Raw genomic sequence first — 26,942 nt, forward strand, 5'->3', positions numbered from 1 at the left:
ACAGGTTTAGTGCAAACTTCACCCCCCTCTCACCCCCAAAAGGGCCCATAACCATACCAGAAGAATGTAGTGCACCAGCAATCACTGACACACAGGTTAAAACAGCCCTATCCAAAGCCAAAAATACAGCTTCAATGGGACCAGACAGTGTCCCAGGCTGTGTCTTACATGAGCTCCAAAATGAGCTAACCCCTTACTTAAACACACTGTTCAAACTCAGCCTCTCTACAGGCTACGTACCGATAGAGTGGTGCACAGCAACAGTTATCCCGCTCCACAAAGGTGGAGCCACAACGGACCCTGGGAACTATTGTCTTATAAGCCTGACTAGCCTGGTCTGCAAGGCTATGGAGCGCATCATCATGGAACTCATTAACAGAGACACTGGGAACCTTCAAACATTGGACCCTACCCAGTTTGGCTTTGTTAAGGGCAGATCATGCCTCCTAAACCTGGTGGACTTCTTTGAGACAGTTACCAAGACTTTAGATGAGGGAAAGGAGGTCCACACAGCCTACCTAGACCTTGCAAAGGCTTTCAACACCATTCACCATTCTATTATAGAAAAGCTCACCAGCCTGAACATAAACCCCTATGTCACGAGATAGGTTGCCAACTGGCTCACGGAAAGAAAAACCCACACGGTGAGAGTTGCAGGCTCTAGGTCCGACTCTAAACAAGTTACAAGTTGCATCCCCCAGGGCTCAGTCCTGGAACACCTCCTGTTCGGTATATACTTCTCAGAGGTACAGGCAAACACAGGAGGACTATGGCTGACCAACTTTGCAGACAACTGCAAACTGGGGGCCATAACTAACTCTCCAGCTGATACAGACATCCTCCAGAAGGGTCTCACTGAGATGGATACCTGGTGCCAAAATCATAGCCTCTAGCTAAATGCTAAAAAGTGCATAGTCATCCCCTTTGGAAAAAAACAAAGTACCCATGAACTACCACATACGTGGTAGTCCCCTAATTTTATAAAATGTAATAAGGGATCTGGGGACCCAAGAAGATAGTAATCTCTCCTTTGATAATCATATTGCCAAGGTGGTTAGAAAATCCTTCTATGTGGCCCACCTAATCACAAAAGAGTTCGCATCTAGAACAAAAGAGGTTATTGTGCCCTTCTACTCATCACTCATCAGACCCATCATAGAGTACAATACCCCATTTGGGATGTACCTTACAAGACCTACAACAGCTGGAAAGACTACAGAAGTACCTCACTAAGAGGATTACTGGCCTCAAACATATGCCCTATCCAGCCGGACTGAAGAAACTCCAGCTGTTCTCGGTTGCATACGGCTTACTCAGAGGTGATCTCTGCCTGACATACAGGGTCATGTCCAATCCAGAATTGATGGCCATGCTCCACCTAAAAAAAAAACAAATCTCCATGAGCCACATGCTCTAGGGATCTAAACCTCACCACAACGATAAATAGGACATGCTAGAGGGATAGATTCCTGTCCCAGAGACTCCTCATGCTTTGGAACAGGATTCCAATCTACATTAGGCAGAGCCCCTCACTAACACTCTTCAAGAAAAACCTTGATGAGTGGATGGGAAACAGAAAATATACCCCGGGGTTCACTGCAGTGGCTCTGCTGGACAGATGCACAGGGAACTAATGGCTCTGCTGTTTGGAGGCACAGGGAACTAATCTAAGGGGGCGGCGAAAGCCAACACATTCTGGCTAGGCTTATAGATACCCTCGGGCAGATAGTCTAGTACTTACCTATGAACCTATGTCTGAAAAACAGGATGATGATATCATATCGTGATTTACTTACATAAGGTATAACTGAGGACAGGGATCTGAAAGATCCTAGGTTTATTAGTGTGATATCTAAGAAATTCCACTTCTTACTTTGATTTCAGGCAACATATTAAATTATTGTTATTATTTTTAAATTGTCTATTAATACTTTGGCATATTTATTTGACATTGATCAGTTCATGCAGTTAGTGTTTGGGTGGTTAAAATCCCCCATAAGAACTGTATTATAGATCCACTGTTACAGCGCAGGATACCTGACTGAGCACCTGATAACTTACATTTGTAAAGGTTCCCATGCACAACAGGCTCTTTAGAGTGAGACCCACACCCATGCGTCCAATTCTGTTTTATTGTAGGAAGGTGTGTGCACAGGCTCTGCATGCCTGATCTCTGCTGAAGTCCAGGAAACAAGGCTGACAATGACTGTCTACATATCTGGGGCATTTACAGATGCACACATTGAATAACTTTGTATGTAACCATGTACACCTATTGTCTAATTAAACCTACTACATACATGACACTTGTTACATCTTACTTTGTCCCTGAGAAGGGCATTATTTAAAAAAAATGCAATGAAAGATCACAGTAAGATAGTTCCTATCTTTACCTACCTAAAACCTAAACATCAAATCCATGAAAGGCAGAAGACAAATAGATCAGTCAGTACCAATAGAAATTAAGTTTAGGACCTGAGTTAGGGAAGCAAATATTCATAATGCTATAAAAATCTAAAGCAATCAAAACACTTCATATTTCATATATTATTGTACAATATTCTTCTAGTCATAGCTCTTATTTTTAAACAAATATGATTTGGATCAGTTCAGGCATAACCAATGTGTGTAGAAGGCTAGTAACTTATTGCTAAATAATAGAACTTTCTTGTAAAAGGTACACGACTCAGTCTAAGATAATCAGGACAAAATGTTTAAATGCGTGCTATGATCATAATCAAACGTGTAATGCATTAATAGTAATACTTAGAAAGCATATTGTTTGCTTATTTCAAAAAGAGGAAATGAGGCCAAGCGACCAAACCACAAATAATTATGCATTACTGTTCTGGGATTAATCTTTAGAAATAAGATGAAAATTAATTCCGCTCTTTCTATTGCAACATAAGCTGATTTCCAGTACTTTGTTTTTGGAATTACACAAGCTGCTTCGAGTGAATACTGATGAAATACAGGCTTTTTTAACTATCATTGTTAGGTTATTTTTTCTCCTTGTACTATGGTGAAACAAGGAAATGTAGATACCGGAAATTAATTGGTTTACTTTGCCTTCCTCAGTGACTGCCATTTACTAACTGAAGTGCATGTATCCAGAGGTTTTACTTTGCTGAAGCTCTCCGATCATGATGAGAAATGAACCAAATCCTTCCCCATGAGTATCAAGAGGATACTTTCCCACTGTTAGACAACTCTTGTCAACAAATACAGTTGTTGCCACAAGAACAAGGTAGAAGTGTGTACACCTTGCTCTGCTGAGGACTGCATTGCAACAAGTGGCCAACCCTTAACATATTCATTACTTTGAGGCTTGATCTTACCTTTTTGAACCACTTTCAGGTGTTGCTTTTCAGTACTCATTTATGGCCACTGTATAGCCATCTGCAAAATCAAATATGCATTTTTATGGCCTGTACTTACCTAGAACATAGGCTGGGTTGACCTTGTTTTGAATCATTTTAGTTGCTTTTGTCTGATAAAACATATAAAGGGGTATTTTTAAAACTTGAAAGAATATGCTAATGCTATGTTAAGTTAATGACATTTGTTTTTACTGATGTGCTTTGCCGAACCTTCAAGACACAAAAGTACTGTCTCCTCTTAAGCTTCTGCCAAATTTTAAAACTACAAAAACTGAATGGTTGCATTCTAAGCAAATAGGAAACATGAACTGTAGGTTTCCAGCCTTAGTAGGGTCTATATTATATTTTCGAAAGTTTCAAACATTGAACACCATATGGTCGACACCATGAGCGATGTTTGAAATTTCAAAAATATAATAAAAAAATAAAAATAAAAAACTATACTTACCTAAATGCTGTACCCCCTGCACCCCCCATGTGGGGGGCTGCACCCACCACACCCCCACTACTTAAATATTCCTACTCTGACATCACACTGCATTGAAGTAAAGGGAAAATATTCCCTACGGCGATTTCCGTGTTACGCGCACGTTTTGACGTTTCAACCAATCGGGTTCGCTCAATACTCATTTGCCGTTTACAATTTTCGATCACGCGATAGGAACCCCCTTAGTGTATGATGCACTAGCCATTGGAAATTATCAGAAGAATTACTGCAAATCAAGTCCTCAAGGTGTCATTACTCCTTTCAAAAATAACAGTTTCATTGGTTTTGCTTTTTCATAAGCATGCAACTGCTGTAGGCTGTAACTGCCCAAATTATAATGCATGCTACATGATTTTTGTTTTTAACAACATTAATGTACAAACTGCCTTCTATCCAGGCTGCTGCCCAAGTGCCTTTATCATAGCAGACAATAAAGCTATATGAATTTCTCTCTTGATTCATAGGTGTTTACTAGGCTAATGACCACAAGGGCCGTTTTAAGCCTAGCCATGCATCTCAAATCTCTGACAAGTTCTAGTACTCTTGAAAAGTATAAGCAGGAGCTTGGGAGGTGAAATATTTACAAGTGCGGTCCTGGGAGATGAACTATTTACAGGCTGCCTGTGTTCATTAGAGACATAGGTGCCAAACTAGGGATGAATTTCTTATTCTCCATCCAATTGTCCAAGTTACACTTGAAGTTGGTTAGGGAGGAACTCTGCTTCACATGGATGTGGTGTCTGTTCCAGAGAAGGGGTAGTCTCTGGGGATAAATACCTGTCTCTCCAGCAAGTCCTATTTATATCACATGCAAGGTTTACGTCTTTAAAAAGCGTACTTCTGGTGCTGTTTGTTTTGCAGATATGCAGGAGGTCCATCAAAGTGGGGTCTGACAACACCTTAGATGCCAGGCATAGATCTCACCTCAACGACCTGTAGGAGACAGAATCAGGGATAGGGCTTTGAGGCAGACTGCATAGGACATATTACTTGTACCATGTATTCTTTCAGTGAGGAACCTCTGTGGTTGTTCCATTTGTTGGATATGGGTACTAACATTAACGTTCTTGTAAGTGCGCATGCCACTCAACAATTATTACGTATTTTCAACATTGAAAATACATATAACAGGCTACAGCATATTACACCATGGAAGGACATACTTTGCTGTAGGTGAATACTTTAAAATAGTTTCCACATTCCAGCAGTAGAGGGGAGCTCTCCTTACATGGTGCAGAACTCCTGTGGGAGAAAGCAGCCTTGCATGGGTGGAAAATTGAGTGAAGTAACTGTAATTAAAATAGTAGAATAGACAGGAGTTAGTGGGGTACAGGAGAGGAAACTGGAGCCTTAGAAGAGACAAGATAGTTGATAAATACATCACTGCAGTTGTTGGGGTATAGTATGAGACCTATCTACTTATACAGAAACATTTACAGTGTAAAAAGAGCACGGGAACAGCTAACCAAGAAGCCAGGTAAAAATAGCATCGACAAAACTAAGCTATCACAGTCTTCTGAGTTCACCGTCTAGATCCTATAATCACCTTATTAATGCAAAATTGAAAGAAATAATGAGTGAATGCACAGTCTAGTTGTTTAATTGCTCGATTATAATGGAGTAGCAACTTCAGTAAAATCAGGTTAGGCTACAGCATTTGACTTGATTGATTGACAAAATCAGTCAGCCAGCTAGATCAGGCAGATCTGCATTATAACTCTAAAACAGTTTTTTAAAAACACCACAACTTAAACTTGGAGGTCTCCATAAATAGGGGGGAATATTAGTTCAAATATTACAGTTAAACATTGAAATACAACTTACGTGGCAAGCGGACTTGGAAAAGGATGTGACAGGGTCGGCAGAATGCCAAAACAAATGAGATAATATTTAAAAATGGCACCTGTTGAGTTTAATACTATTCGTAGAGGCACTACAGACCTTGGGAAGGGGAGGGGTTACAGTGCAGCCCTTATCTTACAGGAAAAGTGTGATTATATGCAAAGTACTAGATGATAATCCAGTGGACCTGGCAACTGGAGAACTCAGAAGCTACAAAAAAAAAAACTAAATAAATAAATATCAGTCTGCAGAGACCTCAGGTTAGTAGCGAAATTGCATAAATCAAGGGCCCTACTAACTTTTCAGAAAAGATGGAATCAGTAAAACGTGCAGAGAAGTGGAAGAACTAACACTAATGTCCTTGTAAGTGTGTACACAACTCAAAAATTATTGCTTATTTTCAATGTTAAAAATGCATATAACAGCATATTACACAATGGAAAGACATACTTTGCTGTACCAGAGTACTTTAAAAATGTTTCCACTTTCCAGCAGTAGTCAGGAGTTCTTACATGGCGCAGAACTCAGATGGGAGAAAGCAGTCTTGCATGAGTGGAAAACTGAGTGAAGTGAGTAGCAAGCACACTTGAAAAAGGATGAGATGGGGTCCCCAGAATGCTAACACGGATGAGATATTATTTCAAAATATTGCCTTCTGGAGGTGTAAATCTGTATGAATTTAGTATTTTACTGTTACCAAACAGATTTTTTTCACATGGTTTTCCTTGAAAACTATAAAAGAAACTGCACAGAACTGAGATATCATGCACCCTGTTTGAATGTTTACTATTGGTATGATGTGTGCTAGATGAGAGAATCATAGTACCTAAATCAAAAAAAATGACTCCAGGAAATGACAGTTAAGTAACTTTAGATATATATATAAAACATCAAAATACAAGTATTTCAAATGCAGGCTTTCATGCAATGCTTCTTCAGGTAGTTTGATTCGAATCATGGAAACTGTCTGAGTGGTGCATGAACAAATTATATAAGGCCTTGGACACTACACCCCTGTCAGCAATTTCAGTGCGTGGAATTCCTTTCTATTGATGTATTTCAGTCTCTGTGAACCAGGTGAGGCCTCAGTGACAACTCATATTAGTGTATAGCTTCCTGGATCACAGGAAAATGGACTACTAGGTAAAGTGTATAAATATCATTGTCAATAAATCATTTAGTTGACCTTGAAGAAGAGTTTCAATGTTAGTCAGCTGTTACTTATCAGTTTGTGTCATGCCAGGCTAATCTGGGGGCACGGTTTGTGCTGTACAGGTGACTGCTACTTCTTTGCAGTTGCATAACTGTGAAATTAATATATAGAAAAAGGTGGTAAAGCCCCCACACTGGGGTTTGCAGAAGCACTGCCCCCCCCCCCCATTTTGTTGTGTTTATTTTCTGCTGACTAGTGTCATTAGATAGCCTTCTGTTTTTTTAATGTTTACTTTTGGTGCAATTGCCATACAATATCTAATGCATTTATCTAAATATTTACTTTTCCAATCATCTCTTATATTGAAGATGTTACTTGAAGGTATGGCTGTATTGTATATCAGCAGTGTTACAAACAGAAAAATAAATATTTTAGATTTGCTTTTGTGGTAGTATGTTTTGCCATATGCATTTATATGAGTTGATTGTATTTGAGGGCTGACTGCAGAGTCAGCATTTGCTGACATAATTGCTGTAAAATGCCTCCATAGTGGTGGTTCTTATCTTTGCAGTCCTAGGGAACTAAGTATGCTTAATGTACATTACTGGAAGGTTCCTGTAGATCCCTGTGACTATTGCTAGTCATACCTTTACATCCATTGGGATGGGTAGTCCTTGAAACCTCCATGATTCTGCTTGTGGATAACATAGTTTGACTATGTCTCATGTTGTACACCTAGCCACAGTATTGGTCCAATCTCTGCTGGTCTGCAAGGTGCCAGTTTGTAAGATGCTGATCACACATCCACAAATTTGCATGCCCCTTGTGCTAAATCCTGTGAATTCTGACCTTAATTTCATGAGGGAAGGATTTGCAAATCTGAGGTCCAAGGTCCTGGAGGCACAAAGAAGTGATTGCAGGGAACATCCACAGTTTTTTTTTATTTTAATGACACTATACAGAATGACCACTTTGCACTATTGAGATGCTTGGCCTGAGAATTCATTTGCAAGCACATGGTTGTAGCCACTGTAACATAGTAGTAATTCCTGTGAGGGGAACCTGTTTTGTTTTGAACTGTCTAGAGCTTGTTTAATGACATTTTTGACTTCTACTTAAATTAGTTACTCTGGCTTCCCTTGAATGTCATTAAAATCATTGGTTTGGAAATCTTGCAACCTTTGCTTGTATATTATGCATACACTATTAAGTATGCCTACTACATATTTCTCTGAAACTATGCAGATGCTATCTGTCTAACACATGCCCTTTAAATCTTATAGGGACATAGGTTCATTGGTAAGTTCTAGGCTAGCTGCCCTTGTAGGCCATTTGAAGCCTATCCAGTTTCCCTTGTTCAAAATAACCTATCCCATTTGGTTATAGATGGGCCTTACACATCCCATGGTCAATAATTATATAGTACCCATAATGAGAATAATGGGGATCATACTATATATACATTGAGGGACCCATGCATGGAGTAAAGCATTTAGGAGCTGCCTCTGTCCACTAGTAGTATAGGGGGAAGTCCTGCATTTTTGTCTTCCAACATTTATAGCAGAGTATAATGCAGAAATGACACTAGGCAAACATTCCCATTAACCTGTCCCTGTACCATATTGTCTTTGTCCTTAATACATGTCTATTGCTAACTTAAGGCTAGAAAAGTCCTCACTGGATCTTATACTGAATGGCAGTTTGCTGGAAGTATTGGGTTTCTCTGAAGACTGGAATACTAGTTTGATATATTTCCTCATGGTTTTTGATAATGTGAAGTGAAATTGTTCTCGTTTTTCCTTAAGGCAATACATTGCCATAAAAACTGTTTAGCAGCTTAATAAATAATGATCATTTCCTCTCTAATGTGCCTGTAAAAACAGAATAAAGTTCTACTCTTTCCAAACTTTTCAAATACAATCTATTTTTTATGTACTGAGTCAGTCTACTAATCCAGAATTGTGCATTCTCTAATCTCTTCAGTTAATTCAATGAAGCAATTAAATTGCTTAACTAGGTGATCAGTGTGAATATCAAAAACTAAAGCTGAGTCTAACCACATTAAAATCCTTTAAAACATGTACTTATTTAATTAGCTGGCTCTTTACTGAATAAACACACTTCTGCTTTTACTTGCTACAACTCTTTATGTTTGTTTTGCTTACAATTGTTATCATATTTATTTATTTATGACACCATACCACTAGACTAGCTAAAAATTGTAGAATGTTCCTTGTCCTTTATATTTGACATCAATTAGCAGTCAGTGTGTTTTAAATTAGTAGGGGAAGTCCCAGGATGCCCTGGCCAAATTTCCCCAAGTACTATAAATACCACTGTGGATCTCCCCTGAAAAGAGGGTACTAGCCTAATGGAACTAACCTGGTCAACAAAAGGATAAATTAATAAAATAAATAATGTTTAGATATAAGTGTAGAGTTAAATTAAGTTCATCATTCAATCCAATTTTAAATGTATCCAGATTTCAGTCTGACAAAATCTGGAGTTCTCTAACACTTATTAAATTCCTTTCAATAAACAAGTCTTTCCTTTATCCTGAATAGGTCACTTGCTCATTTCTAGAACTAATGCTATCAGAGGTAGCATAGCAATATGTTCCATTCTGTTGAGGCTACTATCTAGTCTTTACTATCCATAGATTATGGTTGCCACCTTTGCATCCTTACATTGCCTGACAAATAAGCTACACCCCCCTGCAAAATGAAAAGTACACCCCTTGCCTCAGGGTAGCCACATTCCTTTTAGCAACTCACACCTGGAAGCACCATTTTTGAAATGTCATATACAGTTACTGTATGGGCACCCTTAGATGATATGGATCTCAATGCAAAGTGTTCCATGGCACTTCCCATCTCTACTGACTACTGTCACCCTGACATGAAACCCCGTTTTCCCCTGTTTTCTTCCCAACCATGTGTCCTCATAGTATCCAGAGTACTTCTATTTTGTTTTCTCATACTTTGTATTACTTGTCAGCTTTTTGCCACATCCTTGTAGCACATCCTAACAGTCTAAGACTGTACTGTAATAAATGTGCAGGAAAGACTTTAATTAACGGTCTAGGAGCCACTAAGCCACCAGAAGCTTTGGGGTTCAAAATGCTCTTTAGTGCATTTTATTAGCTTTTTTCTACAACCTTTGGTTCAATGATGGCCTGAACAAACAACAAAATAATGGATAGGGTAAGAAACTGCCTTTTTTTCTTTCAAGAAAAAAAAAAGATTATGTCCAAGGCTAATGACACAATTGTTACCTCAAAACTGAGTAGTAGTTATCCATAAACTTAGAATACAATGCTTGTGAGGGCACAGTGTCTGCCTTCCTTCTTCCAACTTCCCCCAAAAAGGTAATGATTTTCAATGTACCCATATGAGATAAATTGGGATGAATGTGAAAGGATAGATGAACATCATCATATATATTATGTTGCTGCTGTCATATATCTATGCAGAATGCCTTCATGGTCCTAAACCCAAAAAACAAGAACCTCTCTATACCCCTCTGAAGTTAAAATGGGATGAAAGTGAAAAAACAAATAGAGCACAACATATTTCTACCTATTTCTGTCAGCTGAAGTCCAATTGTGAAGAAAGTGAAATAGCACTCTCAGTAATTCATTACAACTTGCTGTTCAGATACAGGGCACTAATCCTAGACAAGCTATAGTGACATTCTGTACATACTGTATCTATAAGGTCTGATTTTGAGGAGAATTAAAGAAAAAAATCTTTACACTGTCCATAGCCACACATGCACACACACACACGCACACACACACACACACACACACACACACACACACACACACACACACACACACACACACACACACACACACACACACACACACACACACACACACACACACACACACGGAAACTGGAGCACCAGGAGAAAACCCACACGAACACACAGGCGTCATGTGGACTCTTCACAGAAGGTACCTCAGCTGAGACTCAAACCTGAATACAGATAAGAAATCCAAGTGAAACAGGAAAAGTTTAGAAAACATGCTTCCAAAATGTCATGTTTCTCAAAATGATTCACAATACCTTTCAAGTATTCACCATAGCTGGATTTCTTGATAGAGGCCCTAATTTCTGGATTTCCTGACAGAAACCCTGATTTCCTGTCTGTCAATAAAATTTGCTGACAGGTAGCAACACTATCACAAATATAAGAAATTATCATAATCTTTTATACGTCAAGAGATGATAAAATTACTTAAATGACAGAGCTTCATATTACTTAGATGACAGAGCTACATATTACTTAGATGACAGAGCTACATATTACTTAGATGGCAGAGCTTTGTATTACTTAGATGACAGAGCTTTGTATTACTTAGATGACAGAGCTTCATATTAGACGACAGAGCTTCATATTACTTAGATGACAGAGCTACATATTACTTAGATGACAGAGCTTCATATTACTTAGATGACACAGCTACGTATTACTTAGATGACAGAGCTACATATTACTTAGATGGCAGAGCTTCATATTACTTAGATGACAGAGCTACATATTACTTAGATGACAGAGCATTATGTAAGAATTTCTTTTCACTGTCCCTTTTGAATCTATTAATTCATTAACTAGGTAAGTGAATTTAAGTCAAGCAACTGCTCACAACAATTTTCTTCTCATTAAACTCTCATTTGAGACTAGAAAATCTAAAAAAAAAATATTATAAATAAACTGTAGATTGAATACTGCCTATGAGATATGAATAATGTTTAAAAATACAACAAATATAAATAATTATTAAAATGCATTGTAGTGTCTGTCTTCACAGAACTGCTTTGAATATCCAAATACCTCCCAAAATTCTTCCTCATGCTCTTCTATTCTATGCCCAGTAACACGTTTTTGATATAATACTCTACAACCAGCTGCTAGACTATCTTAACAATTATGATATTATAAAAGACCCTAAACATGACTTTAAATAAGGACATAATGCCTTTACTGCTATGTACACAGTAATAAACCACATCTACTCATCAATGGAGAACAGCTGGTTAACTGGGGCTATCTTTAATGACCCAAGCTATGTATCTGGAAGTGTTACTCACAATCTTCTACTTCAAAAACTACTTAAATATGGATTTTGACAAATCCCAATAACATTTTTGGTCAATACTTATACATTTACTATGTTCTCTGCCTATCAATGACATCAATACAATCATCCCCCACAATAATGTCACCCTCTGTGTAAACAATACAATTAAATATACATCAGTTCCATGGCCTCCAATAATCTAGTCAAAATAGCTGCCTTGCTATTTGTGATAAAAAAAACTTGTGGCTCCTAACAACACCACATCATGCTAAAACAGAAATACCTCAGTCTAGAGATCCTAATATCCTTACATAACTGTTAAAACCCACAGAGATACCCTAATCCTAACCTTGAATGTAAACAATAAGCTAAACAGAGGATATGCAATCAGTAATCACATAACATGTGATGCCTCCAACACTATAGCTTAAAATGTACTTATATTGACAATATAATATAACCTCCCAATAGTTTATTTTTCTTCATCGTACAATACCAAGTGCCTAAAGTCTACTTTAAAACACATCTATAGCTCCATTATAATCTTTCCCCACAACTGAATCAGAATTTTAGAGTAATTCCAAAATAAAGCTAACTGCTTACCGATAACTGCATGCTCAACCCATATTCTGACACTTCTCACCTTTGAAATCTTACACAAATGCTTTTGTCCCTCAATAAGGAACCTCGACATCAAAATCTCCCCTTGCAAAGAAACCAGGACAATAACACTCTCACATTCCAATGTCCCACCTTCATTTTCTTAGCATGTAAAAAAAATCTCTGTAATAGTACCAGGTAATTAGAACTGTCTCCTGTCACAAATAAGGCAAATCATACACTATAAACACTTTAGGAAACTATGGCTAACATTGCACAAAGAAGAATACAAATGCATTTGCTTCACAAACAAGGGTTAAACAGCAAAAGAAAATTGTCAACCTGTACATCACCACTCTGACTGTGGAACGAACATTCTCCAGCAGTGTGTTAATGTACAGTTAATGCCCACTGAAAAATGAGTCCGCCACTTCACGCCAATATATTAAACTATCATGGAGCTTGAACTGTAACAATACTAATGGCTGCCATTATTTTATACTCGCTAAGCAGTGCTTTTGTTGCTTAGCGAGTGTAAAAATTAAAAAAAAAAAAAAAAAAAAGAAGAAAAGTGTTAAAAAACAGAAATGCGTGTGTTTAGGTCTGCATGTGTGAGCATATGCATACATGAAATTAAGAGTTAGAGCGATCAAGACATTATTTTACACTCGCTAAGCACTGCTCTTGCTGTTTAGCGAGTGTAAAATTGAAACAAATGATAAAAAAGAAAAGAAAGAAAAGTGTGTGTGTGTGTGTGTGTGTGTGTGTGTGTGTGTGTGTGTGTGTGTGTGTGTGGTGTCGTGTGCGTGCGTGCGTGTTTATGTCTGTGGGTGTATGTTTAGGTCTGTGTGTGTGAATATATGGGTGCCTGCGTACATGAAAGCGGAAGTGTGTGTGTGTGAGAATAAGAGATCAACTGAGCAGTGGATGCAACTCTTTTAAAATTAACTAGTATGCGTATCTCAGTCAGAACCTCTTAGTTTACGAAAGCCTGATAAAGCCTAAAATAGAGGAACAAAGGCTCAAAATTGGGACATATTTTAAATACTGCTCTTATAAGATTAGGAAGTTGCTATTATAACAGGATTTATGCTAACATGAATTTTCTGAAGAATATCCATACCTCTCACCTGTCCCTGATTTTCAGGGACACCCTTGATTTTGACTCATATCTTACCTCTGCCTCCCCTAATCCCTCCTAAAACTGGTGACTTTTAGAGATAAGTTGGTGAATTATATTTAATAAATAATGATAATGGAGTTCTAGTCTTTTTTTACTTCAGAAAATGTATATTAATTTGCATTCTCGTATTCTGTCAGTGTTTCAGATAAATACTACTAATTTTTTAAAAATGTCCCTGATTACTTATGGATTTGTCCCTGATTCTGCTGAGATTTGTCCCTGATTAGTTCAGAGCAGAGCTGTGATAACGTCTGAAACTCAAATGTATCTCATTATTTAGTGACTTCAACCCTCAGTGATCTGGCAGCATATACTACAGCAAGTTTGAAAGTTTGAAACAGACAGAGGAATTAATTTACATCAAAATTATATATATATATATATATATATATATGTATATATATAGTTGTTTTTCTTTCGGCTTTTAGGGGTTAGGGTTAGGGGGTCACCACAGCGGAACTCCGGTCCGCTAATGATTGGCAGTTGATTTTTATGGTGCCGAGGTGCCAGCCCAACACCCAACCTTCAACGAAGGCACACCCATTCACACATGTCTTTCAAATGCCACTCGACCACGGGGAAGACATGCAGACTCCACACAGAAGGCGCTCCAGCCGAGAATCAAATGGGAGAACCTCTTGCTGTGAGGTGACAACGTTACCGCTGCACCACCGCTGCTTATATATCATTTGAAAAAACACAAAAAAGAATAATGTCCAGCAGGGTATGTGTTATTGTGTAAATAACTCCCATCCATGGATGAAGAGGCACTCTGCCTACAGTGTTGGACCTCAGAACACCCCTGCTGGGTGTTACTTACACAATGACACACACACACACACACACACACACACACACACACACACACACACACACACACACACACACACACACACACACACACACACACACACACCGTGTCTGGTATTATTGTTTTCTTAATACACAGTGTGCAAAAACAACATACCAGTAATGAATCCATTTTTATCTCTGACTAATTCCTAAAAGTAATATATTGTAAGCTGACAAATGCTTAGTCTGCAGTAGTGTACAAATTAATTAATTTTCACATTATTGTTTACTTATATACTCCATATAGTTTACATCCTATTACCACTAGGTATTGTGTGCTGCAACAACTTTCTCTCACTAATCGGCTTTAGGGAACAGACACTAATAACTACAACACTGTTAAATGTTATCACAGCATTATGTCTGTAAATAACAGAAATGTCTATCCATCAATTGCCTGTTTTCTATCCAAAATAGCCAATGTAACATTTGATGTGAGACTATAAAGTAAGATGCATTATATTATGCTTGAAAACACTGTCCAAACTGTATAAGGCAAACTGTTGCCTTTCCAAATGCAATTTCAGTTTATACATTCAAATTTAATGTCACTGTCAAAAAGTGATACATTAAATATGGTATGTGTACTTACATTGATTTTTCTTTCACTTTTATATTATTATTGCAGCTGTTTTTAGTTGTGCTATTGCAACTTGGCGATGTCTGAAAATGGTGCAAAATGTTCAGTCTTGACAAGATGAACTACCCATTTAATAAATAATAAATAAATATTGTCAGTCTTACTGTACACACATATCTCCTTGCTGCTGTGGATACAAACTTAAATTAGCTATACAGATATGACTTGTTTCTCTAACACTGTGAAAAGGCCTAACAAAGTTTGAATTTTCTCTCTGTTATGTACACACAAGATACTTTATTGTAGTTTCAGTGCATTTTTCTATATACTGGGGTAGTTACTGAAGCAAGTCCTTAAGGATTATCATCTTTATCTAGTCAACATGCGAATAAATATAGTAAATAAATACAATGGCCTGATGAAGAACTAAAATGTGTAATATACTGAAACCCAGGAAAGGATTTTCACATTTTTTCAGTTAGTCTCAGTTTTTAGTAGCTTACCTCCTTAGAAAATAACATAAACCTCTTAGATATAGTTTTTAGAAGAAGTGAAACAAGCTGTACATAACCTACCAGTGACAGTGCAGCAAGACATCCGTTGAATAACTTCTGAAGAGAGTTTGAATGCAGACGATATAATATGCATGTGTTGAAAGAAACAGATGAACAGGTTAAGGCTGAGAGATATGGAATAGATAGACCAGTTTAATCAAATACAAATGAGGTACAGTTTAGCACAATATCAGTTCAAGAAGAAAACAGAATGATGCTTTCATACAATAGGCAGGCATCAGCAAGACATACTAAAGTAAAAAGGCATATTCTATAATCACTTAATGTTATAAAAACGTAATATAGGAGAGACTGAAATTTTCTTATAATTAACAAAGCCTGAAACAAATTATTTATTATAAGGACATACATTTTATGAGGAAAATCAAATATAGTAAAAAGATGTTGCAATGCCTTATCATAAGTTTCAGCAATATGAACATTTTCATAAGACAATGTTTTATACATCCCATTACCAAGAAGGAATATGTTTCAACAACTTTTACCAACAGTAGTTTTGAAATATTCTTTATACAGCACATGGCTCTCAACCTTCCATCCTCATATTGTGGAACACTACTTCTCATGGTGGGGAACAAAATAGAAAAATGTGTAATATGTACTAACAGCTTCAACTGGGAAAGTCACAGGATGGTTATAATGTGTTATTTTATACTTATAAAACATTATTTGGATGAAATTATATGATTCAGTATTATTTGCCATGGAAATCAGTTAAAAACAATTCTTAACATTGAATGGGTGATAAATCCTTACAGTGTGGAACTGTGAAAAACATGGACTTTTTAAAAGTCAAAATGAGGAGCATTCCTCATAATGAGCCAACTTGAAAGGTATGACATAGCAATTTGCAAAATATGTTGACATGTTTACATTGGAAAATCCAGTAGAAAACTAAAGGACAAAATAAGTGAACATTTCTCAGAAATACAGGAAAAGTAAATACCAAGGTATTATCTAAACTTATCTCAGAAAATGCTCTGGTATATATGTTTTGATTTGCTGTATTACAAGCAGGATTAAAAATGAACTAGATGGAGATATGTAGCTAATACAGAAGAGAAGGAATATATTAATATCTTAAGGGCAGATAAGGAACCTGGTCTGAATGGAATGAATACTGTAAAACCTGTTTCTAATAAAATAAAATCCACTTATGTGTGCTCAGAGAAACAGGCTTTAAAAACACTTTAGCGCAATATATTTTAACAGACAGATTTTGTCAGATAAACTGACTTCTTCAGAAAGGGAGCCATTATTAACTCCCCAAGTGATGTAGACATCCTACAGAAAGGCCTCACTGAGACCAATGACTGATGTCGAAACCATGACCTTAAGCTTAATATCAAAAAATGCTTTGTCATTCCCTTTGGGAAAAACCCAGTTCCCACTAATTTCCACATTGATGGTAGCCCACTGAACACTGAAGGCATTATAAGAGATCTGGGGACACAGGTTGACAGCAACCTCTCTTTTGACCACCACATTGTCACTGTGGTCAGAAGGTCCTTCTATGTGGCACATCTCATTACTAAGGGTTTTGCATCCAGGAAGAAAGAGGTCATCATCTCTTTCTACACTTCCCTCATTAGACCAATCATCGAGTATAATGCCTCATTTGGCATTTATCTCACTAAACACACAGCTGGAAAGGCCACAACAGTACCTCACAAAGAGGATCCTAGGCCTTAAACACATGCCCTACATGGACAGACTCAAAAAACTCCAGCTTATCTCTGTCTCATCTTTGTCTATTAAGAGGAGATCTCTGCTTGACTTACAAAGCCATGTCTGACCCAGCCCTATTAGAAATGTTACACCTAAAGAAATTCCAATCCTCCACACCACACACTCCAGGAACCTCAACCTCATTACCACAATCAACAGAACATGGTGGAGGGACAGGTTCATAACCCAGAGACTACCCATGCTCTGGAACAGACTTCCCATACATGTCAAGCAGAGCACCTCACTGGCCATTTTCAAGAGAAATCTTGATGAGTGGATGGGAAATAGAAAGTACGCCCTGGAGATCACTCCAGTGGCTCTACTTGATAGAGGCACTGGGAACTAATGGCGGCATGATGTCAGGGCACTTCTTTGGGCTAGGCTTGTAAAGGCTCCAGGGCCATTGGCATAGTACACACCTATGAACTTAAAATCAAACAATTACATACAAATTCAAGTACAAACGTGACCAATCAAAATGTTATTTTTATTTGCAGTGTTGGAGCAGGTCCCAGTTGATATGAGAGTTGGTAATTATAAAAAACAAGTAGAAAGAAAGGAGATAGAAAAGCAAATTAGATTGGGGGCTTTTCAATTGTCAGGGTTGAATGAAACCATCAACATTAAATGTTTCCTTAGTGACCATAGGCTAGCTATCCAATCCAGTCTAGTCCAGTCTCTTTTGCCTAGCTATCTAATAAAGGGTTAACATTTTATTTTTATTGTTAATTGAATTTTTATATTGATTGGTCACTTTTGTACTTGAGTTTGTATTTAGTTGTTTGATTTTAAGTTTGTATGTATTTCTGAAGAAGTCGGTTTATCTGAAGAAAGCTGTCTGTTAAAATATATTATGTTAAAGTGTTATTACAACCTGTTTCTCTGAGCACACAAAAGTGTTTTTTATTTTATTTGTTGATTGTTGTACTATTTTGCGGGATTTATTTCCAGTTTTCAAGTTTAGCAAAACCTGTTTGTAAACTGAGAGCATTAAGAAGGTGAATGGTCCTATGAACAGCTCACCTGATTTGTAATTAGTATATAAGGCAATGCCACTTATGAAAGCTTGTGTTTTATGAATGTGTTTAACGCTGTATTGTTTTAATAAACTGGCTTGATGTATTGTTCCCTGAGCAGTTTAGTACTTCTGATTTTTTTTTACTTTTCAGCTAATCTCAAATTAAGTTTTAAAAATACTTGGGACAAATGGATCCTTAGTGCTGCAGAGAGGTATTTTACTATACTTTACTAGTATTTTGCTTTTGTTTTCTAAGTTTGTCGGACTGGGTTTAGTCAATAACCCTTTTCAGTGGACACCCAGAGAGAAAAGCATATTACAAACATTTTTAAACACATATTCAATAATTATATATATATATATATATATATATATATATATATATATATATATATATATGGATCTAGGACGTTTGCTCAACTGAGCAAACGTCCAAATCCATAAAACCCAAACACACTTTAACAAAAGAGCTTTTATCAAAAAAGCGCTTTCGTTAAAGTGTGTGAAAAAAAAAAAACACTTAATTTACATTTTAGCAGGAGGACTTTGCCCCCCTGTGCCCCCCACATGACCCCTACTTTAATATTTTCCCTCCGAGACCGCACTACAGTGGGGAAAAGTGAAATTGCACTTACCCACACCATAGTACAGTCTTGGCAACAGTCATACTTATGTGAAAGTGCTACTTCGGTGAATAGCACTTTCGCGTAAGTATGCCCGGCCGTTTGGATTTCGGTCGTTTGCTCAGTCAAGCAAACGTCCTAGATCCATATATATATATATCTATATATATATATATATATATATATATATATATATATATATATATATATATATCTAGGTTTACTGTCAAAATCTTGCACCTATAATGTGTGAGTGTTCATGTTTCTGACCCAAAATGTTGGAAATCAAATGCATGAACAGGAACATGACCGAATGAGTTATTTAAGGAAAGTTGACAACTCGGGAATGTTGATTTTACCAAAAATACCACACTTCTGGTCATGCCTTACGAACGTTTTGCAGGGGCCAAACCCCCATACACCCCCCACACCCCCAGCTACTTATATATACAAACTCTGAGATTGCACTACAGTGAGGTAAAGGGTACATTTCGTGATCCCCACTATAGTGTGTTCAGCATTCAAAATGTTGAATCCACAACAGTGAATGCTAGTGTGCATTTGCTGTTGTGACTTCAACCTTTTTTTTTCGCTATTCTGAAATGTTGAACTAAGCCATTTGTGTTTTCCAATTAATATGCATAAACAATTATACATTAACAATTACACAAATATTTGCTAATTAGATATTCATATTAAATAAATACAAACTATTACAGTGCAAACAATACCTATGCAAAAGCAGCTGCTGAACATCGAGCATTTGAAGAGATGTATTATTGTCTTTGTCAGAAAGAGATAATGTCATCTGCTGGATTGCCAACTGGCTCACAGATAGGATGCAGATAATCAAAACTGGACAAGTTATCGCCACAAACAAAGAGACCAGTCACCAGTGAAGTCACCCAAGTTTCTGTGCTGGGACCTCTCCTGTTTGGCAACTACTTTTCTAAAGTAAAAGCCAATATCAAAATGCTATGGTTGACTAAGTTTGTAGATGACTGCCGGTTAGTAGCAGTCATTAAATACCTAAAAAACTTAACTTTCCTGAAGGAAGGTTTGTCCCAAATAAATAACTGGTGCCAAAATGATGGACTGAAACTAATTGCCAAAAATCCATTATTGTATACTTTGGGAAGTCATCTACCCCAGGGAACTACCACATTGACAATACAGTCCTAAGAGTTGACAGAGTTATTCTGGATTTGGGAACTTATGTGGACATTGACTTACCTTTTGACCAACATGAGTCTATTGTTGTAAGAAACTCCTTCTATATTTCTCAGCGTATAAACAAAGGGATTGTGTCAACTCTAGGGGTGTCATTGTTGCCCTTTTACTTAGCTCACCTTATGTCAGTCATCCAATATGCCCCGTTTGGCACATATCTGCCCAGACACATGCAACAACTGGAATGTCCACAGAGATAAATTACTAAAAGGATAATAAGCCTACTCAACATGTCCTACATGCACTGACTCAAAGCCCTGTCACTATACGCTGTAACCTACAGACTGCTAAGAGATGACCTGTGTCTGGCATGCAAGGTATCCTTCCATCTATTACTGATGGATTTACTGCACATCAGCAAGTCAAATGGCATCAGAAATACTCGGTCTTGGGATCTAAACTTCTTCTGCATCATCAACAGAACAGTTTGGAAGGACAGTTATATCTCACAAAGGATTCTGCTGCAAAGGAACAGACTCTTCATCTACACAAAACAAAGTTCATCCCTGTCCATATTCAAATGTGATTTAGATATATAGGTAGGAAAAGGAAAATTTACCACGACTTAACCTCTGTACTGTACTGTACTGCTAATGCATGGGTGGTCCCCTAAAATGTTCTATGGTAAAATTCAAGTTATTCTTGTTAGGGTTGTATATAATTAATGACCATGATATGGCCAATGTATAACCAAATGGGATAGGTTGTTTTGAGCATAGGTTATTGGCTAGGCTTAAAATGGCCTGCAAGGCCAACCAGCCTTGTATTTACCTATGAGCCTATAACAGATTATTGATCATAGTAATCCAGCCTAAACATTGACCAGATTAAAACTGCATTGGATTAGAGCAGGAAAAAAGTCTGATAAAGGTCCTTATACAGATGCTGTTATGCAGAATGGAGATGTTCTTAAAGCTCTCATTCCATTTTCCAATCAGAATTAAAAGCATATTACAAGATTCAAGGAAAATACAACTGTTGTCTATTTCACAATATAATTTAACCTCTTCCTACCTTACTTTCATCCACATCATGTCAGTCGCCCTGCTAGACAGGGGTCCAGAGAAGTAAATATTGTGGGAAGAAATATCCAGGGAATTGTTATGGATAGGCTTGCACAGGCCCTAGGGCCGATAGCCTAGTACCAACCTATGAACCTATGATTCTGTTTTTCACTTTGACTCTTTCAGCATGCCAGCTATGTTATTCACTCTTCATATACTGGATGTATTTATTGTGTTTTGTCAGTCTCACTGACTACAGTGTCATTGTGTCTATTGTCTTTATACCCTCAAAGCTAACACTGGTATATGTATATAATACATGCACATATTGTGTTTTGTCATTCCCTCTGGATATAATATCATGTATCTATTGTGTGTATCCCTGAGCTGAGACTGAGGCATGATCAGTGTTCTACCCTGGTTAACAAATTAAAAATAAAATAAAATAAATAAGCCTTGACATAAACAGCCAAAAGATTTAGTCATACTTATTTGTCATATAAGTACACAGCTTGTGATTTAGAATGAGGAAAAAGAGTAAGAACTCAAGGACAGCGACAATGATGTTGGATGAGGAGAAGGTCAAAGTTGAGTTGGAGGAGTGGTGATAACATCAGTGAATAAACAAGCTATGGGAAAGGTTTAGGGATGTAGTACTCAAGGCTACTATAGATAAAAGTTTGAAGTAGGGGCAAAACTGAAATACTGGAGAAGGACAATGTGGCTACTAGGAAAGATGAAGCTATGATAACAATTAAATAAACAACTAAAATGACTATGTCCACCAGTTTATTTTGTTTTATTCCTCTGGTACCATGGCAGCAAGCATTCTAAGGAGTACAAAAGTAATAACAGGGTAACAATTAAAGCAAATGGGTCATGCAAGATGTGAAATGGAAGGGTAGGGAGTTAGAAGATGCACAGGGTGTGAAGGCAAGCAGAAAAGCAATAAAGGAGGTGAAGGTAGCAAAGACAAAAACTGAAAGGGAGTTGGTGGAAAGTATATAACAAAAAAGGAAGGTGAGACAGGCCTAGCCAGTCTGATCAAAGAAAGGAAGATCTTAGAAGCCTGGGAAAAATGAAAGTCCACAGTGATTCATTAAGTCATAATTATTTAAAAAAAGCAAAATCTCAAGATCTGCATTATTTATTTTATTTTATTTTTTCCTTTTAATTATGTTAACCCTAGAAGGCAGTTGTGCAAAGGCAATAAGAGTACATATGTTTAATATTTGGAATGAAAAGGAATATAGGTACTGGGACTTCACTTGTTTTTTTTTTTTGTTTTGTTTTGTTTTTAAATGTCTTGGTTTTTGGTCATTTGAATCATATTTTGTCAAACCCAATGTATCTCAGTTAAATTATCAAGGTAGGCATACCATCGATAACTCATGCTAAAAACACATCCTTGAACCAATACAGAAAACAAAGACATCTGAAAATGACTGTGGTGGTGGTGGTGGGGTAACAGTGCCCTACTATACTCACTAATGTGGGGGGGTTACCACAACAATCCAAATTCGTAAGTATACTCTGCCTTCTCTGAGTCACCCACCATCAAAGTCAGGATCTACATGTGCAAAAGAACTGTTGACAAAATAGCAATGATGAACTGAATCCTCAACAGTCTGTCCAATCACTAAAGCAGGGATGATTCACCAGGTCTCTGCAAAATAAGACTTGATGAATTTACAGGTCTCCAGAAGCGATATAGAATAAATGTTTGTTTCAGTCCAAGAAGAGTAATTGAATAGATGATTTGTTTCAGTCATTTCAAAAGAAAGCATGGAAAGTTGCAATTCTGAGACAGAGATAAGGTAGAATGCCAGGAGGTGTGGACATACACTGTCACAGAGATGAAGGAGGATTATTAGGAAATGACTTCTCCAAGGGAAGACAAACTAGAAGGACCAAATGAGGAGCTCTGCTGGGTCCTCAGGAGGATGGCCAGTATGGCAGTCAATACAATGAGGGAAGTTTTCATTACACTGAATAGCTCACCAAGGATTGTGAAAATGCCTGAGGCCTGGAAAACAGCATGTCTGGTACCCTTGAACAAGGGGAAAGCAGCTAAAATCCATGAAGCTGCAAGGTTGTTAGCCTAACAAATGGTCAGTGAAAGTCGTGGAAAGAATCATGAGGGCAAAGCTGATTGTCTTCCTGTGGAACAATTTTCAAAACAACAATCATAACTAGAAGAAGCTGTCAATCAAACCTGATCAGGTTTTATACATAGTTTAAGGAGTAATTGACATGAGATTAGAAACAGCTATGGAGTTCAGCAAGGCTATTTATTCAGCCCTGCTTAGAGCTGCTATTTGAAAACTGGAAGTAGTGTTAGAGGTAAATTGAATGGCAAGACACAGAGTGTTGTGGTCAGAAGGACAATGTCAGGATTTAGGGAAGCTGAAAGTAGACTGTGATAAGGACCAATCTTACATCCAATACTCTTCAGACTGTTCATTTATGACTTATTTGACCAAACAAAGAACAGAACTCACCTTTTTGTTAATGAAAAAGGTTAAGCCCAGTACTAAAGGATCAGGCTAGAGCATCTTCTGCGTGGAGACATGCATGAATGGGCGTACCTTCGTTGAAGGTTGTGCATCAGGCCTGGCAAGCCGGTATGTAAAAATGAACTGCCAATCATTAGTGGACTGGAGTTCCTCTGTGGTGACCCCTAACCGGGAAAAGCCGAAAGACACAAAGAAATCATGGGGGGTGTTAAAGGGTTTAAGCCTTCATTAACTATGTTAGAAACAATGACCAGCACTGTACAGAGTTGATAGGAAATTATATTGCATACTCAAACCCACAGGACATAACCAATCTACTGGTGGACAATTTTAATCTTAACTTTACTCCCATCATCCCTCCTATACATCTCCAGAGCACATATCTGTATCTACCTCTCCCCCAAATATCCCAAGAACAAGCCCTCAAGGCACTATCCAAGGCCGAGAACACTACATCTTTGAGGCTGGATAACATACTAGGCTGTCTACTGGCCAGCCTGAAACAGGATTGTCAGAACATCTGCATAGGCTATTAAAAATCAGCCACCAAACAGTCTCTGTACCAAATGAATGGAGGATGGCAACAGTCATTCCTGTGCACAAATTTGGGGTGGCGACTGACCCAGCTAATTATAGACCCATAAGTCTGACCAGCCTCATCTGTAAGGCTATGGAAATGATCACTGTGGAATTAATAAATAAGGACATAGGTAACCTACATATTCTCAACCCAAAACAGTTTGGATTTATCAAGAACAGATAACCAGGCTGATTTCTATGTGTAGATTACTGAAGCAATGGATAAGGGCAAATCAGTACACACCACATATCTGTACCTCACAAAGGTGTTTAACACCATCCCACACTCAGATATTATAGATAAACTCTCCCAGTTGAATATTAATTCCTGTATAACTTATTGGTTAGCTAATTGTCTCACAAATAGAACATACGATTATTTACAAAATTCCAGCTAAATGTGCTGGGAGTACCTCCTTTCATTACAGTACCTATACGTCTAAGAAGGAAAAGGGTGTAGGAATGTCAATCATAGCTGAATTGCACCACTAAGAGAACAGTGAGAGGGTAGTGACTGCAGCCAACACAACTCTGAAGTGTACCCTCAGGGAGATAGTCTCCAGAAGCAAAGGGGTCATAGCGCTTCCACTTCATAAGGCCCTGGCCATCTCACACCATGAATACTGTATGCAGATATGAAGCTCATACAAGGTGATAAGTGTCAGATTTCTAGGGGAAGTGCAGAGGAAACCATGAGAAGATGCATGGAGAGAAGGGAAAGGATATGACTAGAGAAATTAGATGTCTTCTCACTAGAAATCAGAAGAGAATGGGGAACATGATACGGGAGCACAAGGTCATGTCCCGGAGATGTGATGGATTATTATGAAGAAGAACAAGAGATGAAGAATAAGAGACATATACAGTAGATTGTAGGGACAAACTACTCTCTGGATCTGTACAAGTACCTTTACTTTCAGAAAGCAGGCTGCTTATCCATGGAATGGTCTACAAGAACAAATGTTACAGGGGAATCGTGAAGGCATTCAAGATGGTATGCAACAACCTTAGACAGGATAAAGCAAAAATAGGGATGGAGAGGATACAGAAGGTTAATCATACTTTATTTGTGGACTGAAGATGTTTATTATCTTCTTCTTCCATTAAGTACGTGTAAGTTCAATCCTTTGCTTTTGGTTTCATCTGAACTGGAAAATAATTTCTGGAATTTTCCTTAACATACATAAGTTACCTGTTGATGTAATGCAATGTATGAACTCTTATGGGCTGATGAGCAGAAAGTGAAAACCTAGCTGATCCAATCTGTATGAGATGGTAGACTTCCTGAGTGACACAACTCTTTTTTTTTAGTGCTGGATAATATATATCTAGAAATGTCATTGACTAAATCATATTTTCTTGAACATACTGCCGTACTGCATATTCTACCATTTTGACTAGTTTCAATAACTAGTCTAAAGATTCTTAGTCAGACAAGTCAGAATTTTAAATGGATGGAGACCCCCACTACACGTCATAGTGCCCTTAAATCTAATGTTTGAAGCCCTCAGTCATAAACATTGTATTTGTAACTTGTAACCCCAACACTAGAATATTTATTTAACTTAGCTAAGCAGTACTGTGACATTAAAGCCTTTAAGACTTACTACTTTATTATAGATACTACTGCTCTGTGTTCATGAGCAGAGAAGCAGGGAATATTCCTCACAGGGATACAGCTAGGGGAACTGTCTGATTTAATCAATTTGTTCAGTCAGTTAATAACTATGGCTCCAATGTACTGAATAATTTATGAGAAATTACTGTGTGCATTATTCATGCGCATACTTTTTTCAATACAGGAATGGCTTGACCTTACTCCATGCTATTTTAACAAAAGTACATTCAGTAGCTTTAATGGATCATATGCTATATATTTCAGTTAACCAGAAAATATATTTTTATTTTCCTGAAATAAAACAACAGTATTTGACACATTATGAACTGCTGAAAAGGTACCTTTCATTGACTGCACGTGTTTATTGTTTTGGTACAGTAATAATGTTTAATGTCTAGTAGCTGAGATGACAATGATTACTTTATTCATATTTATTTATTTTGTGGGCAAGCATACACACTGGTTGCAGGCAGTCACTTTATGCCCAGCTACACTAATGACAATCTAAAATACTTAAGCAGTAATTCGCAATCCTGGAGGTTTTACTAAAAATGAATCAGCTGCCTGGGGGTATGATGAAGTAAAGGCTTTGATAAACTTGAAAGGTCTGCATCTGTGAAAAAGAAATAACTTTGATTATGAAATAGCTAAACTTTCCTGTTTACATAACAGAGGAAAAGTAATAGTTTAATATATATCCTTGCATACACAAATTCAGCAAGAATATGTGGGGTCTAGAGTATGATGCATGAAAAATCTGTACTGTACTGTGCGATTCAAAAAATAAGCTTTGCCGCTCATCATGATTGTTCTTACACTACTAGATATTTTATATATCACATGGAACCCTATATGTTCTGCCTCTGCTTTTTAGTTGTATTTTAT

Source organism: Protopterus annectens, chromosome 10.part0 (genome assembly GCF_019279795.1).
Source record: "Protopterus annectens isolate FY-2018-M chromosome 10.part0, PAN1.0, whole genome shotgun sequence".
Taxonomy (NCBI): Eukaryota; Metazoa; Chordata; order Ceratodontiformes; family Protopteridae; genus Protopterus; species Protopterus annectens.